At 35.0% G+C, this 16331-nt stretch overlaps 2 non-coding genes across 2 annotated transcripts; both read left to right on the top strand.

Moving 5' to 3' along the window:
- The first annotated feature begins 8403 nt into the window (after positions 1 to 8403).
- Positions 8404 to 8529, top strand: LOC121205540 (small nucleolar RNA U3). The gene has a single exon (XR_005900616.1). It is a non-coding gene; the product is annotated as a small nucleolar RNA U3 (small nucleolar RNA).
- Positions 8530 to 14989: 6460 nt separating this feature from the next.
- On the top strand, positions 14990 to 15209 carry LOC121205487 (small nucleolar RNA U3). The gene has a single exon (XR_005900564.1). It is a non-coding gene; the product is annotated as a small nucleolar RNA U3 (small nucleolar RNA).
- Positions 15210 to 16331: the final 1122 nt, after the last annotated feature.

The following is a 16331-nucleotide window of genomic DNA, read 5'->3' as shown; positions in this document are numbered from 1 at the left end:
ACTCAACTCTATTGTATGCTTTACTCCTGTCAAGTTTTATTACCATAAACCCTTTCTTCCCCACTCTCTTATGATGGAAAGTATGCAAAATTTCATAGGCTAACAACAGTTATCAGAAATCAATCTTCCCGAAACAAAAGCACTTTGATCACTATCAATACACCTATCCAAAACATCATTGAAATGATTGATTACCATTTTAGCTGCCACTTTATAAAGGACATTGCATAAGCTAATTAACCTGAAATTCCCTAAATTTATTGGGTGGGGAATTTTTGGAATTAACACAATATTTGTAACATTTAATGATCCGAAATTTATACATTCGTTAAGGACATCCAAGCAAAATCTCATGACATCAACCTCAACAATATGCTAGAATTTTTGAAAGAATAATGTTGAAAACTCATATTCTCTAGACGCCTTGGTTGGTCTATCTCTTTTAAGGCTGTCTAGACCTCCTACTCCGTATACTTTTCCATTATCTTCAAATTGTCCTCGACTGAGACGCATTTTTCAATTTCGAAAAAGATATGATCCAAATTGCCAACACCTCCCAAAAAGAATAACTCTTGGAAATAACAACGAGCAATTCCCTCTATTTCTTTCTTATCACTAGTTTCCCTCCCATCCTCATACTTTAAACTTCTAATAGAATTCCTACGTCTACGTTGGGATGCATAATTACGGAAGAAGGCCGTGTTTTTATCCCCTACCTTTAACCAATTCACACGAGCTCTCTACTCCCAATACCTTTCATCCTCTTCGATTTCCAAATTCAATTGAACCTTTGTATCAATAAATTCTGCGAGGTTTTCATCATCTCTCTCTTGACATCAACTTCTCCAGTTTCCTTGTCAACTCCCTCTTAATGCCCCCATTTTTTCGTCTAGTTAAACTAGCCCACGTAGACAAACCATTTTTTAAGGCTTCTAATTTGTTTAACAAATCACCTGTGAAGGACAACCATAACCTCTTGACGTCGTCCTCAAATGCATCATCCATTACCCACCATACCTCAAAATAAAATCTCATTCTATCAACTTTGTCCTTTTCTTATTCGGCATGAAAAAGTAATGGGCAATGATCATAATACAAATGTGGAAGATGTTGAATCGTCGCACTGGAGAACATATTCATCTAACTCTTGTTCGCCACTCCCCTATCTAAGCGCTCCCTAATGTTTGTTTTCGGTAAACTTCCCCTTTCCCATGTAAATCATGTCCCATAATATCCAACATTCATTAACTGAAAATTATTCAAAACTCTTCTAAAAGCTTCCATTCTTCTTTCATTTTGTGGCATCCCCTATTATTTTTCATAGCCATACATAATCTCATTTAAGTTGCCACAAACTAACCAAGGTAAAACCTGAACATGGCCCAGATTATGCAACAAGCTTCATGAGTCATCTCAATTACACTAGTATGGAGTCCCATAAAATCCCGTAAACCACCACTATTTTCTCACATCATCATCCCATACTTCAATATCGATGTGATTTCTCGAAAAACCTAAGGCTAATAGAAACATTTCGCTTCCATGCCAAACAAAGACCACCTTTTATACCATCTACTAGTGTCACGGACTGCAGTTCAAAGCCCGTGACAAGCGCACCAAATGCATCCAATGGAGGTCTGTTGCTCAGATGGGGATCATTTGGCCTACGAGAACTGGCCCGATTCAAAGAGCTGTTGGACAGGCCTGTCACATTGAAGCCTGATGGGCCCAATAATGAAGATAGGACTAAGTAGTCTTAGAAGTTCTAATTGTACACAGCTTCTAATTCTGTAAAGTTAGAGTCCTAATTGAATACAACTTTTAATTGTAGCCATCGATTTTGGGGGAGCTCAACTATAAATAGAGAGCCTCTCCTCATTTGTACTCACTCCTGAATTGTTTCATTATTCTTTGTGAATAAGAATTGAGAGCATTTACTCAAACTTTTCTCTCAATCGTTCTTGCTTTTGTTCATCTTTCAAAGATCATTCTTAATTCGTTCTTCCGCTGTTCTTCATGGAAACTTTAAGAGAATTCTGTTGAATCCTTTATTGTTGCGAGTTGAGCTGACTTAGGCGTTTTTACGGTTGAATCCATTATTGGTGGAAGTTAGGCTGACTTAGGCGTTTTTAAGCCAAGAAACTGCCTAAGGCCGCACGGATGTGTGGGAAAACTCCAAGTCCGTGACACTAGTACGTCAATACCATTTTAAAAATCGCATTTTCTCCTTATATTTTCCATTCGAACACTACTTAGCTTAGTCTCCATAAAGAAGACCACTTAGGGATTATACATCTTTTGCGTATGCTGAAGCCTTTTAATTACTCATGGGCTCCCCAAACTACGGGCATTCCAACTTATAATTTTCATTGCGATCGATCAGCTTGCCCATTGGTAATTGTTGATAAAAAATAATTAATTCTCAACACTCTCCTACCCCAAATTGTCAACGAACCTGACTCCTTCCTAACTTCAGGAGTATCACTGTCCCTTATGGGTTTCTTCTTGCTATCAACCCCATCTATTGCATAATCTTTCAAATCATGTTCCATATTCGACTAACTCTATATTTTTTATGAATCCTTCTGTAGACGATGTCCTAGTGATAAATCCCTTTCTAAATTGATACCCAAGATGGAATCAATACGATTCTCCTCATGGACCCTTTCCTTACCATCCCAACTCCAATCTCCAGATTCAAAACGGCCAAAATTGTTTCCCTTATTAATGTTGCTACCCTCCTCCCTTAGTCACACACTACTTATCACACGAGTTCTCTTGGATTGAGCTTTCAGCGATAGATCTCATCCCAACTCTACAATTTTTACTCCTAATGCCATTTTTTCTTGGTAGAGCGAGTCACTATGTCCTAATCCTCTACGGTAGAAACAAAGAATGTCAAATGTTCATACTTAAAGGAAACATAATAACATGTCCTGGATGAAAACATAACTTATTTCTTCCTTTTGAAAGAATGTCTGATATCTAATTGGACTCTTATACCTAAATAACTCCTCAAACTAGTACCATCAAACGAGGAAAGGCTTACGGTGGATACCTAGGCACCCAGAGACGAGGAAGGGTGTAGTAAGCGACGAAATACTTTGGGGAGTTAAAAATACCAGAGGTTATCTGTATTCCTCGAAAACCCCACCTACATCGCCATTCAAGATTTCTTGGCCCACTATTGACCAAACCACCTAAGGTGCCGAACCTTTCCGTCGATGTGAGCTCTTGGGGAAGATCAGCCTGTTATGATGAAAACATAACTTATTTCTTCCTTTTGAAAGGATGTCTGATATCTAATTGGACTCTTATACCTAAATAACTTCTCAAACCCTTCCCCAAACTAGTACCATCATACTCCAGATATGTTCCAAGGAAATCACCCAATTGCCTTGCCAATGCCTTATTAAAAAAATTGGAGAAACCTCATGGACTTGTATCCAAAAATTCACAAAGACTAATGGAACCTTCAGTGGATTCTCTTCCTTTACCAACCGGTGTATTATTAAAAGATGGTTATTAAAAGTCCAATAAGTCCCATTTACCACCCTTTTTAAATCCATCTTATGAAAGAACCTAAACAGAAATCTCTTCTCACCCAGATCTGAAACCTGTACCCCTCTAACAAGATGCCATAAATTCGCCATCATGCTTCTCGTAGCGAGGAAGTGAATAACACTTGCTGTTAGAAAATAACCCACTAGTCAAAACTCATCTTCCTCTATTTCAGAACCAGGGTTTGTTTATGCCTGCAGAATCTCTTTCTCCCCGTCATCTAGTGATAGATCAACCAACTCCCTTTCCATAACCAAACACCCTCAGCAAAGTAATCAGAAAAATAAAACAAAAGTAGAAAAATCCCCCCACAAAACCAGCGCCACCACATGAACTAAAGAAAGAAAAACAACCGAGAACCTAAAATAAAACCAATAACGTGTAAGAAACAACAAACAGATGCGTGCAAGGAGAGCAAACATCTTTTTCCTTAATTTTAAATTATTTAGTGATATACTTTTTTTTTTAAATTTTTAATAAGCAAAGAAAAAATAAAAAGAGTAGGGGCCAAATTGACAAAAGTTGTAAAGGTTGTTAATAGAGTTAAAAGAAAAAGTTAAAGGAGGGACTAAAAATGAGCAAATCAAAAAGTAGAAAGACTAAATTTGCATATCTCGATAGGTATAAAAATTATCCTTAAAATTTAACCAGATAAAATTGAGATAATTTTAACGCAAATAAAATAAGGCTCTGTAAAATATTTAATTATTAAAATTAATTGGAAATCTAATTTAATTCACGGGCTTGTATTTTGATCAAATTTAAGAGACGACAAACCGATATAATGGGCATGGTTAATGGTAGACCAAAATGGTCCAGATCGACCTAGATAGGTGGCACAATGGGTTGCTTCACCCTAGGGAAACCGTTGGCCTCTCTAGAGTCCTAATAGGACTTAGACTTTTCCTGCTTGATAGTTTTTAATCTCTGAACTAAAATTTTACTCTTGCATAGTGATTGGGCACCTTAGACAAGAATTCATCTTGGGATTATTCTACCAAAATTTTCTGAGTTACTTTCGTAGATTGGTGAGAGATTATAATTACAATTCTTTAGTAATTATAATTCAAGATATAATAGTTTTTGCAAGATGGTGTCGGTTCTAGACAAAGATTATGTCAAACCTTAATTTGTGTTTAAGTTTTCATAAGAGCCTGCTCTCCATTTGCTTACGAGTTCAATAATAGTAGAGAAGATTATTTGGTTGAAAGATTGAAACTATCATACTTTGGTTTGGATTGATTGAAAAAACCGAAGAGATTTTAAAAGATAGTTTGTGATTTCTACCATCTTCCTTGCATTATTGTATTTTATTAGACCAAATTTGTTGTATTAAATTAATTCGATTTTAGAAAAATTTTAAAGATCCATTTTGCTACCTAATCATGTTTTCTCTAAAATGATTTCCAGCAATTGGCATTAAATATGAGGTCCAAATAAAGATGTCAGTTTGGATTGCAAATTTGAATATTTGAGAGTTACAAAATATTTAAAATTTTGCTTCCAATAAGGTTTAGACCCAAACCTTTAACAAATAATATCATGCTTTAACCATTAAAACTAACCTTCAATTTAATTAAAATTTACACAAATTAATAAATATCATATAAATATGAATAAAAATATTTTCTAAAATTAAATATTTTAATTTATAATAAAATTAAATATAATAATTAAAAATAATTATAATAAATTTAAAAATGTTTAAAAAATTATTAGAAATATATCTTATTTAACATCCTGTTCTCTTAAATGTTATGTAACTTCTCTTAAATCTTATTATTTTGCATTCCTAAACCTAATTGAGCAATGAGATGAAATCATCAGAATTTCTAAATTTGTGATTATCACTTTTATTATTTTATCAACTCAATTAGTTAAATTATTTTAAACAAAAAATTAACTAATATTTATATAATTAAAATAAATATTATAATATGAATTTATTATGTAATTGACATAATTATTATCTTTAGTACATATTGTATATAAAAATAGTATACATACACTTTAAATGACATATAATATATCAGTTGTTATATAATTAAGTTGTGAATGTATAATAATTATTTTAACATTATGATATTACAATGTGCACTCTTCTACTAATGATGTACAACTTAAACCTTAAACATGTAATTAATTTTATGGTATACTATAATATATACAATTAGTATTATATAATTAAGGTATATTAGTTATGTATATTATAATAACATAATTGTATATAGGCTTACATATCAAATTTTATTTGGCATGTCGGTTGGAAATAACACGGCCATATGTCAAATTTACTGGATTGGAGAAAAAGTTTTATTGAGGGTCCCCTTTACTAATAAAGAAGATAAGAAAAGGGAAACTAATGAGGAAGAGTGAATTATTTGAAATTAAGATTGATCAGTAAAAAATTCTTTTTTTGTAAGAGTGAGTCTAGTTGATGCAACGGAGGAGCTTAACCTATATACAATTTACATATTTAAGGTTTAGGTTGCATATCGTTAATAGAAGAATACACATTATAATATCATAATGTTATAACAATTATTTTATATTCATAATTTAATTTTTTGTTATTTGACAGATTTCTTAAAAATAATTCATAAAATCTATTTTCAATGAAACAAACATACATGTGAGATTTTTTTCATTGTTTAATTGAGTTTATTTTATATCTATAAATTTATATTTTATATTGTTCTTTATAAAACAAACACAACATAAATATATTTGTTATAAAATATTATAGTTGAATTTTCTTTTAACAATCAGAATTTATTTTATAATAAGAAAATATTTTGTAATAATCAATGTCATACTTAATAATAAATAATGCTTAATTTAAATTGTATATATTACATATATAAGAGTACTAATTGACACATTAGAGTTGCAAGGGATAAATGAATCTAAGCATTATTTAAACAAATACTCATATTTATATAATTAAAATATTCATATTTTTATACTAGGTTAAAATATGTCATAAGTCCTTGTATTCTTCGTAAATTTGAAACTGAGACAATATGCTTTTATTTTTGGGTTAGTCCTACTTTTTTGATATCAAAATTCAGGTTCAGCTTTTAGCATTATTAAAAATATTTTGTTAAATTTATGTTCATTATAATATCATTTTTTAATTACATGAATACAGAGTATGTTTTATTTATAAAAATGACATCAACAAAATTGACAGAAAATTTAACAATGTTAACAATTGAACTTGATTTTCAAAATTGAAAAGTAGAAGGGCTAAATTATTGAGAATAAAAGTTCCGAGACTAAATTCCAAAGTTTTGAAGAGTAAATAGACTTATGGAATATTTTAACCTTTATACTACAAAATATTTATTATTAGTATATTAATAATTGTAATATAGATTTATTATTCAAATATTAATATTGAATATTTTTTATCATAAGATGTCAAATGAAAAATATATTTTTGATGATTTTTTAAAACATATTTAAATTTATTATTAAATATTATATTTATTTTTATTAATGATTATTCTATTTAATTTTTAAATTTTTTATTAATATTTATACACTATTTATTAGTTTGTATAAATTTTAACTAAAGTAAAGGACTATCTTTCATGATTATAATTTTAATGGTCAAAAGTTATGTGCTCAAATCTTATATGAAGTAAAATTTTATATATTTTGTAATGAATGTGGATTTGGATATTTGATAGATAATGATATTTAATTCGAATTCAAATTTGGATATTAAAAGTTGAATAATTTGTGGCTTTGAATTTTTAGGTAGATTCACGGATTCAAATAATCTAAATTTTACAGATATTTAACCCGCTGTTATTTTAAGACCCACATTTAACTTAATACGTGCTTGCCTCACGAGTTTATTTCTTAAGGGTTATCAATTTAAGGAGAGGCCTCATATTATACCAAATTAAATTAGTGATACTTGACAATTAACATATTTATCTTTATTTTCTTTTAAGAAAAATATATTTATCCCTATTTGTATAACAAGATTAATACATAGAATAGATATTAGTGGGACTGTTAAGTATGAATCATTTAATGATGAAAAAGAAGGCTACTTACATAATACAAAATTCATGGCTAAGTAAGACAAAAACAATAATTTGATATTCCTTTCCCTTCTAACCCAAGCCAATAAATGTCCCAATACCTCTTTCGGACATACAACGACTCAACATGTACACACGTCCCTCTCACCTTATCTTTCCCTATGGGTTTTTATTTTTATTTTTTTTCTGTCTAGAAATCAAATTCAACATTCAAAAGCCAAGAACATGGTAAAGGCGAAACCGAAGGCATTAATAATATGATCCGATGACAAGAACATGGCATCCTGAGAGTTATAAGAGCATGTTAGAGTTATAAACTTCAACAACTTGTACTGCCTCCGGGATCTCTGGTCTGGACCACAATTTCTTCAGAACTTATCAAACCACCTTCCAATCACCTAACCATAGTGCAAGAACGCAGCAAATTACCATCACCAATGACTACTGCAGCCGCATTCACTTCCTATCAGTTAATTGAAATATTTTCTTTTATTAGTTTAATCACATGGATACATAATGGTTTAAAAGAATGAATTCAAGTTTAAGGCTATAGACTGAAGAAAGCATTAGACAAGGCCAATGATCCATGAGTAATCAAAATTATTCTATCCAGGCCTAAATAGATATGTTTAATTATGTTGAATGGATCCCAATCCTTGCGGCGGCCAGAGATCATGAAAGACACGTGTAGGACAAACACTGATTTTTTTGTCAGAAGCTGAACAGATATCCCAGCCGGATGGTATTTAAATAGAATCAAGGCTTGAAAGAGTACGACCTTACTTGAACAGGATCTGTGTGATCTGAGCGTGATTACTGGCCTGGTGATACCCTTGTTGGTTTTACTTCGACCGCAGAGGATCGTTCTCAGCTTGCCTTGTGCGGCTGGGAAGGTCACGCAGTTGTCTGACAGACTCCTCAATTTTTTTTTGCTTTTTCCATTTGAATTTGCATTTATTCGACAGAGATTGTTAGTTCCTAGCGTGATTACTGGCCTGGAGATACCGTTGCTGGTTTCACTTCGACCGCAGAGGATCGTTCTCAGCTTGCCTTGTGCGGCTGGGAAGGTCACGCAGTTGTCTGACAGACTCCTCACTTTTTCTTTTTCTTTTTGCTTTTTCCATTTGCAGTCTTATTCGACAGAGATTGTTAGTGTTGGGAAGAAACCGAACAACCGAAACAAAGCGAAAGCACAACCGGTGTTCTTTCTCTCCTTATAACTCCTGTAAAAATTATGGCAAGCACAATAGCACAAGATATGTTCTCTAGCAACCTTAATCAACCACAAATCAACTAATGCAACCACAAAAAAAATAAATAGAGACACCGATATTTTTACGTGGAAAACCCCTTTAAATCAAGGGTAAAAAACCACGGGACTTTAGAGTCCGATAAAGAGCTCTACTATCATCAAATGTTCGACTACAAGATCACAATATCAAGCCTACAACAAGTATTCAACTCCGACAAGGCTAACAACATGTAATCTTTAGCAAAAGAGAGAAAAATGAGAGAACATCACCAAAAAACGTAGCTGCTGAAAAATGGGTATTTCCGACGCTACAAGACTCGGATGAAAAATCCGACCGTACAAAGTCAAGAACACCTTATCACCTAGCTGCTGTCCAAAAATCAGCTCAATCGAACCACGGATGGATCTTCGATCGAAGAGTTGATCACTGCTGCACCAAGCTTGAAAAACTGATTTTTCTATTCTCTTTCTCTCTACTTTTTTTTTTAGCTCTCTGCTAAAATTTTTGCCCAACACCCGTTAAAAAAAAACCCCAAAGTGGCTTTTGACAAAACCAAAGAAGGGACAAAACATTATAGCATAAAATATGGGTTTCCCACATAGTGGGACCCATACCCAACAAATCTCCCCCTCCAACTATGTGGGGAATGCCTCCATACCGGAGGTCAAACAACATGCTTCAAACTTTCCTCTTGGTAAGACCTTCGTCAACATATCAGCACCATTATCATTAGTGTGTATCTTCTCAAGCTCTAACAGCTTAGCTTCAAGAACATCTCGTATCCAATGGTACCTCACATCAATATGCTTAGATCTAGCATGAAAAGTTGAGTTCTTACCAAGATGAATAGCACTCTGGCTATCACAGTACAGGACATACTTCTCCTGAGTAAAACCAAGCTCATGCACAAACTTCTTCATCCAAAGCATCTCCTTACACGCTTCGGTTGCTGCAATGAACTCTGATTCGGTGGTGGACAATGCAACACACTTTTGCAGTCTCGATTGCCATGCCACAGCTCCCCCTGCATAAGTGATTAAGTAACCTGAAGTAGATCTCCTCGAGTCAATGTCTCCGGCCATGTCTGAATCTGTATACCCAACAAGAACAGGTTTCTCATTGCCGAAACAAAGTTTCATGTTGGAAGTGCCACGAAGATATCTCATAATCCACTTCACTGCATTCCAATGCTCTCTGCCTGGATTAGAAAGAAACCGACTAACTGTACCAACGGCATAAGCCAAGTCTGGTCTCGTGCAAACCATTGCATACATCAAACTACCCACGGCTGAAGAGTAAGGAATTTTCTGCATCTCTTCCTTCTCCTTTTCTGTGGAAGGACTATGCTTAACACTCAATCTAAAGTGCATAGCAAAGGGAGTATTCACCGCTTTAGCTTTGTCCATACTAAACCTTTGAAGTACTTTCTCAATGTACCTCTCTTGTGATAACCATAATTTCTTGGCCTTTCTATCACGTGTCAGTCTTATGCCAAGAATTTGCTTTGCTGGCCCCAAATCCTTCATTGCAAAGGATTTACTCAACTCTTGTTTCAACTTCTCAATTCTAGAAGCATTCTGACCAACAATAAGCATATCATCAACATAGAGCAAAAGAATAATAAAATCATCACCAGAGAATCTCTTAACAAACACACAATGATCAGAAGTAGTCTTCTTGTAGCCTTGCTCCCCCATAACAGACTCAAACTTCTTGTACCATTGCCTTGGAGCTTGCTTCAAACCATACAAGCTCTTCTTCAATCTGCACACATAGTCCTCTTTCCCTTGTGCAACAAAACCCTCTGGCTGCTCCATGTAAAGCTCTTCTTCCAAGTCACCATGAAGAAAAGCAGTTTTCACATCCATTTGTTCAACCTCTAGGTCATAACAAGCTACCAAACTCAGTATAGTTCTGATAGAGGACATCTTCACAACCGGAGAAAATATTTCTTCAAAATCAACCCCCTTTTTCTGAGTATAACCCTTGACGACCAATCTAGCTTTGTATTATGGAGATGAAGACTTCTCTTCTTGCTTCAACCTGTAAACCCACCGATTCTTCAAAGCTCTTTTGCCCTTAGGCAGTTTCACCAATTCAAAAGTATGGTTCTGATGCAATGATTGAAGTTCGCCTTTCATCGCTTCAACCCACTGATCTTTGCATTCACTCTCCATAGCCTCTTCATAACATTCAGGTTCTCCCCCGTCAGTCAAAAGAACATATTCATCAGGAGAATACCTGACAGAAGATCGTCGATCTCTGGAAGACCTTCGAAGTGGAACTGCTGGTGGAGCTATAGGTGCTTGTTGTTGATCATTCACAACATCATCCATGGGAGTATCAAAGTCACCTATAGTCTGATGGTCACCACTAACATCACCATGCACATCATCCTGGATAGGATCTGGTGAAGAGTCTAGGGGAACCGGATTCACATCGATCAAGTCACCACTACCTTGTGAATCCACTTTCTCCGTCTTATCAATGTCATCAATGGTCCGATCCTCAATGAAGACAACATCTCTGCTTCTCACGAGTTTCTTCTGAACTGGATCATAGAGTCTATAACCAAACTCACCATCTAGACCATAACCAATAAAAATGCATTGTCGAGCCTTGGCATCCAACTTGGATCTTTCATCCTTTGGAACATGAACAAATGCTTTACAACCGAACACACGTAGGTGATCATATGACACGTCTTTACCAAACCAAACTCTATCTGGCACATCACCTTTCAAAGGAACACTAGGAGACAGATTTATCACATGTGTCACTGTATTCAAAGCTTCAGCCCAAAACGATCTTGGTAACTTTGCATCTGACAACAAACATCTGACTCTCTCAATCAGTGTTCGGTTCATTCTTTCAGCTAACCCATTTAACTGTGGAGTCTTTGGTGGTGTTCTCTGATGTCTGATTCCCTGTCGCAGACAATACTCATGAAACGACCCTGTGTACTCGCCACCATTATCAGTACGAATGCACTTCAACTTCTTCCCAGTTTCCCTTTCAACTGATGCTTGAAACTGTTTAAACACCTCAAAGACTTGATTTTTAGACTTCAAAGTGTAAACCCATAGCTTTCTTGAACAATCATCAATGAAAGTCACAAAGTAAAGTGCACCACCATGTGATCTTACTTTTATCGGACCACAAACATCTGAATGGACCAACTCTAGCAACTCTGATTTCCTATGAGGAGGATGGCTTCTAAATGAAACTCTTTTCTGCTTTCCTGCTAGACAATGAGCACAATTCTTCAGTGTAGCATTCTTTAAACCCGAAAGTTGATTCTTCTTCGCTAAACAGCTAAGCCCCTTCTCACTCATGTGACTGAGTCGTTTATGCCACAACTCAGTTGAGTTGTCATTCAGTGTCACATTCACCGTCTCTCGAGAAGTCAAAGCTTGCATCAAGTACAAATTTGAGCTCTTCTTTCCTCGAGCCACAACCAAGGAGCCTTTAGTCAGCTTCCACTGCCCTTCACTGAAAGTGTTACAGAATCCCTCATCATCAAGTTTTCCTGCAGAAATCAAATTCAAACGGACATCCGGTGCATGTCTGACATCTTTGAGAGTTAACTTTGTTCCATTGTTACTTACCAAGCTAACATCTCCCATACCAATAACCGAAACCAAACCATCATTACCCATCTTCAATACCCCAAAATCACCAGGAGTATAAGATGTGAAGAATTCCTTCCTCGACGTGACATGAAGTGATGCACCAGTATCAATCACCCAACTAGTCTCGTCGCATGCTAGGTTGACCAAATTCTGATCACAAATAACTAACAAATCTTCACGAGTAACAGTAGTAACACGCTCGGATTTTTCATCGTCATTCCGGTCGTGTTTATCACCACCACTTTTGTTCTCTTTCTTCCACTTGAAGCAATATTTCTTGATATGGCCTTTCTTACCACAATGATGACACTCAAGATTCTTGTATCTCGATCTTGACTTGCTTCGGCTTTTATCTCTACCCTTTCCATCTTTGTCTCTGTTTCTCCCCCTGTTCTCGATAACCAACACCTCGGACTGTGATGTAGAACCCTGAGATCTTCTTCTAACCTCTTCATTCAACACACCACTCTTAGCCAAATCCAAAGTAATAATACCCTGTGGGGCAGAATTAATGAGTGAGACTCGAAAGGTCTCCCAAGAGTCTGGTAGAGTAGCAAGCAACCAAAGTCCTAAAATCTCGTCATCAAATTTGACACCCATACCAAGCAACTGATTCATCATACTCTGAAATTCACTAACATGGTCAGCTATAGACATTCCTTCTTTATATTTCAGCGCCATCATTTTCTTCAGCAAAAATAACTTGTTATTGCCCGACCTCGAAGCATACAAGCTTTCAAGCTTCTCCCACAATGTTCGAGCATGTGTCTCCTGATCAATGTGATTGTAAACATTTTCTTCAACAAATTGCCGAATAAAGCCACACACTTGTTGATGCTCAAATTCCCATTCTTCATCACTTTTCGAATCGGGTTTTTGAGTAGTAAAGACCGGAAGATGCAAAGCCTTCACAAACAACAAGTCCTTCATTTTATTCCGCCAAAGTTGATAATTTGTGCCATTCAACATAATCATCTTGCTCGTATTAATTTCCATAATTATCTGACACAATAACCAAGCTCTGGTACCAGTTTGTTGGGAAGAAACCGAACAACCGAAACAAAGCGAAAGCACAACCGGTGTTCTTTCTCTCCTTATAACTCCTGTAAAAATTATGGCAAGCACAATAGCACAAGATATGTTCTCTAGCAACCTTAATCAACCACAAATCAACTAATGCAACCACAACAAAAATAAATAGAGACACCGATATTTTTACGTGGAAAACCCCTTTAAATCAAGGGTAAAAAACCACGGGACTTTAGAGTCCGATAAAGAGCTCTACTATCATCAAATGTTCGACTACAAGATCACAATATCAAGCCTACAACAAGTATTCAACTCCGACAAGGCTAACAACATGTAATCTTTAGCAAAAGAGAGAAAAATGAGAGAACATCACCAAAAAACGTAGCTGCTGAAAAATGGGTATTTCCGACGCTACAAGACTCGGATGAAAAATCCGACCGTACAAAGTCAAGAACACCTTATCACCTAGCTGCTGTCCAAAAATCAGCTCAATCGAACCACGGATGGATCTTCGATCGAAGAGTTGATCACTGCTGCACCAAGCTTGAAAAACTGATTTTTCTATTCTCTTTCTCTCTACTTTTTTTTTTAGCTCTCTGCTAAAATTTTTGCCCAACACCCGTTAAAAAAAAACCCCAAAGTGGCTTTTGACAAAACCAAAGAAGGGACAAAACATTATAGCATAAAATATGGGTTTCCCACATAGTGGGACCCATACCCAACAGTTAGTTCCTAGGCTGACTTGTTTGAAGCAAAATTAAAATTACAGTTTGTAAACATTATTTATTATAAAAAAATAAATAAATAATATTTATAATCAGCGAATGAGTCACAAATACTGCAACTGCAAATCCAAAAACTCAATTACGCTTTCCCTGTTTTCCTACTCCTACAATACAGGTAAAAGAAAAAGCTCGAAGCATTATCTTAATTGAAGAGTGGCAGATAAGGTGTTTGATTGATTGTCAACTAAGTTTTAGACTAATACATAAAACAGAAATTATCACCAAACCAACACAGCAAATTACCATCATCATCGACTGTATTCACTTCCTATCAGTTGAGTAAAGACCTACACATTGCTAACAACTACATCCTCTGCTGCAGAGTCCTTGAAATTTATTTCTATTTGCTCCAAGAAAATTATTTTATTAGCTTAGTCCATAGACAAGCATTTTCTAAAGAGAAAACTATGAAGAAAGCATGAAACAGGCTAATGAGCCATGAATAGACTCCAGTAACTCAAGTTAATGTAATAGCTGGGATGATATTTATGTAAACTATATTGTATTTAGGGCTGAATAGATATATCCAACTTTGTTGAATGGATGGCGTCCAGAAATTAAGGAAAAGACAAAACAAGGATTGGTTTTGTCAGAAGCTGATCACTATCCCACATAGGAAAGGAAAGACAAAGTCCAGTGGTATTTAAAATAGAATCAAGGCGCCATCGTATACGACCTTACTTGAACAGGATCTGTTCTATAGGCTCGTACCTCTGTGTCCTTAAGTTCAAAAGAGGCAGGATTTCAAGTCTGGTTGATGAATCACGACTGTGTGATCCGAGCGTGATTACTGGTCTGGAGTATGCACTCGCTGGTTTCACTTCGACTGCAGAGGATCGTTCTTAGCTTGCCTTGTGCGGCTGGGAAGGTCACGCAGTTGTCTGACAGACTCCTCACTTTTTTTTTGCTTTTTCCATTTGAATTTGCAGGCTTATTGCAATATCCGGTGTTGTTTGAAGCAAAATTTGGGGGATTTTAGAAGGCAAGCCCTGCAGAGATAGTATACGAGTTTAGAATTTGCAATCCTCCCATTCTTAGATGAACTCACTTTCACCAGATTAACAGCAAATAAAACTCCCATATCTATTCTTATATATATAAAACAAAAATGCTAAAAATGTTTTTTCAGGTCATTGGTCATCCTCGGCAATGCTTTACTGCACAAATCTAACCAATACCCCAATCATAAGATTGTTACTATTTAAAACTACAATAATGCCTCGTAAGAAAATTATATCTGCAACATCAACTGCTCATTCTCGCTTTGCAGTTTGTTGTATCAAATAGCCTGATATTTTTCGTTTTCAAATTGTATTTATAAGAAGTTGATGCCTAGAGTCTAAGCCCAATTCAGATCTTGTAAGTTGTTGATAAATGCTAAAAGTAATATGTTTTAACTTCATTCTTAACGCGTTTTTGATAATTATTCGATGTTAACTTTGAATTTTATGCTTCTAATCCTTTTAAATTCTTCTTTTTATGCTTAATAGAGTACTTGAGAGAAAATCGGAGTGTCGAAGAAAGCTACAGGTGTCACATGAGCTAACCAATTTCACATTGCCAGACTACATGGTCGTGTGACCCACACAGGTGTGTGGTAGGATGCGTCAATTTTATGAGATTTCACACCAAACTTCGAAAAATCGCAATTTTTAAGTTGTTCAAGCATTTTAAGACATATATGACAAAAAAAAAGATAGAAGAGAGTCGTTATAGAATATTCAAGAAAACAATTCGGAAAACACCAATGAAGTCGACTTTGAAGCAGATTTTTTTCAAGATTGAAAATTCTCAGTTGATTTCTTAAGAAGTTGTAATGAGTTTCTTTATTTTTTTTGATTATACTGTATCTTAGATGTTTTTATTTTTAAGCGTGAACTAATTTCTAAACACGTAAAGGAGATAAACCCTATGATGGACTTTGTCTTTTAATTTTAATTTTACACAATAAATACTTAGTTTATTATTGTTAATTATGTGTGCTTAATTCTTGGTTTAATATTTTTAGATTAT

Source organism: Gossypium hirsutum, chromosome A08, assembly GCF_007990345.1.
Source record: "Gossypium hirsutum isolate 1008001.06 chromosome A08, Gossypium_hirsutum_v2.1, whole genome shotgun sequence".
NCBI classification, from domain to species: Eukaryota; Viridiplantae; Streptophyta; class Magnoliopsida; order Malvales; family Malvaceae; genus Gossypium; species Gossypium hirsutum.
This window is presented reverse-complemented; position numbering and strand designations above follow the sequence as displayed.